Raw genomic sequence first — 2,500 nt, forward strand, 5'->3', positions numbered from 1 at the left:
GGCTAATTGCATGAAATAAGGTCTGTGGTTAACAGACGTGTATGGGAGTGGAAATTTGTGTTCGTTTACTGACAATTTTGCTAAAAAAAAACACACATTTACCGGTACGCTTCAAAAGTAAAAAAAAAAAAAAAGTGGTCCTCGTTTGTGAAGATTATCCTGCTGAACACACTGGAACACCCGAATGGATTGGAAGTTGGAAACTAGGGGTGTCAAAAATAATCGATTATAAGATGCATCGCGATGCGGACGTGCACGATCCTGCATCGATTCACAAATGTCAAAAATCGATTATAAAAATAAATAAAAATAAAAAATAAATTAAATAATCAAATAAAATATAATGGAAGTACATGCAGTTGTTTATTTTAATTATGGATCATAATACAATGCAATTCCAAATGCACTTTTATTTTAAAAGTAGCCACACAGTGAGAAAAAAGAAAGTGAGAAAAAATAAATCATGTATTGCGGAAAAAAGTGATGCATCGAATTAAGATGCATCGAGATGCATCGAGATGCATCGATAATCGTAATCGAATCGAATCGTAGCCCTCTGAATCGTAATCGAATCGAATCGTGAGGCCAGTGAAGATTCACAGATTAATGTTTAGGTGCACCTGTGTTACTTCCTGCATTTTACACACAAAATGGCTGTTGTGAAAAAGGCCTATCGTTCCCCCTCTTACATGATTTGTGACTCCAACACCCAGGGCCTGGGGAGCTGCAGCCAAGCAAGGAGCAGCTGTACTGAGTGAGCACAAGTGTGAGAAGAGGCCAGAGGCACAGAGGGAGTCTTGAAATGGCCACTCAAACTAGCGCTCACACACACACGCACACACACACACACACACACACACACACACACACACACACACACACACACACACACACACACACACACACACACACACACACACTGCAGCTGTAGGGAGGCCATCCTCGCCCATGTGTTCCTCATCCATTATAAGGAGCTGGAGGAGACGAGGAGTCATCGAACAAGTCGCTGCCTCGTCTTCAACACAGAGCAGATGTTGAGCCATATGTGATGATAGAGCTGTGTTACGTGTTACTGTGGGTGAGCGACTGTTACGTGTTACTGTGGGTGAGTGACTGTTACGTGTTACTGTGGGTGAGTGACTGTTACGTGTTACTGTGGGTGAGTGACTGTTACGTGTTACTGTGGGTGAGTGACTGTTACGTGTTACTGTGAGTGAGCGACTGTTACGTGTTACTGTGGGTGAGTGACTGTTACGTGTTACTGTGGGTGAGTGACTGTTACGTGTTACTGTGAGTGAGCGACTGTTACGTGTTACTGTGGGTGAGCGACTGTTACGTGTTACTGTGAGTGAGCGACTGTTACGTGTTACTGTGGGTGAGCGACTGCTACGTGTTACTGTGGGTGAGTGACTGTTACGTGTTACTGTGGGTGAGTGACTGTTACGTGTTACTGTGGGTGAGTGACTGTTACGTGTTACTGTGGGTGAGTGACTGCTACGTGTTACTGTGGGTGAGTGACTGTTACGTGTTACTGTGGGTGAGTGACTGTTACGTGTTACTGTGGGTGAGTGACTGCTACGTGTTACTGTGGGTGAGTGACTGCTACGTGTTACTGTGGGTGAGTGACTGTTACGTGTTACTGTGGGTCAGTGACTGTTATGTGTTACTGTGGGTGAGTGACTGTTACGTGTTACTGTGGGTGAGTGACTGCTACGTGTTACTGTGGGTGAGTGACTGTTACGTGTTACTGTGGGTGAGTGACTGTTACGTGTTACTGTGGGTGAGTGACTGCTACGTGTTACTGTGGGTGAGTGACTGCTACGTGTTACTGTGGGTGAGTGACTGCTACGTGTTACTGTGGGTGAGTGACTGCTACGTGTTACTGTGGGTGAGTGACTGTTACGTGTTACTGTGGGTGAGTGACTGTTACACGGGGGTCGAGCAAATTCATTCGCATTCATTCATTCGACACTTGACAGCTTGAACACTGGACGCTTGGGAAACTGGAACCGGCAACAGGCAAACTTGGAGACTGAAACCATGGCTGTTGCAAAAGTTGACCGGAAACTGAATTCACGATCGAACACGGAAGATTGGCAGAACATCGCTCTTATAGCTCCTGAACATCACTTTGCATTATGACATCATCGGCGTCGATATATGACCTCATCAGTGGAACCGTCAATGGGTGACATCATCAGTGGCATCATCAAAGATGACGTTATCATAAGACATCATCACTGTCGACATCATCACTGTGGCATCGTCACGGTGGACTCCCCAAATGTTGACATCATCGCTGTAGTTATGACATCATCTAACACAGTGACTTCTGAACGGTAAAGAGGGTAAATGTGAGAAGCCAGACTGCAGCCGCGGCCAAAGAGCGGTCTGACCAGCGACGACAGACCAGGGGAAACCAGAACGGCTGGGCCATTGTCTTTACGAGCGGCTTCCTCGCTTTCCTGTTGACACATTTCTGTTAGCTGACATTCTTGTT

The 2,500-nt window shown here is 45.8% G+C and overlaps 1 protein-coding gene across 1 annotated transcript in view; it reads right to left on the bottom strand.

Annotated features, from left to right (window-relative positions):
- Positions 1 to 2,500, bottom strand: part of cttnbp2nlb (CTTNBP2 N-terminal like b) — a 28,566-nt gene that overhangs the window by 22,081 nt on the left and 3,985 nt on the right.

This window comes from Poromitra crassiceps (assembly GCF_964638095.1).
Source record: "Poromitra crassiceps genome assembly, chromosome: 8".
NCBI classification, from domain to species: domain Eukaryota; kingdom Metazoa; phylum Chordata; class Actinopteri; order Beryciformes; family Melamphaidae; genus Poromitra; species Poromitra crassiceps.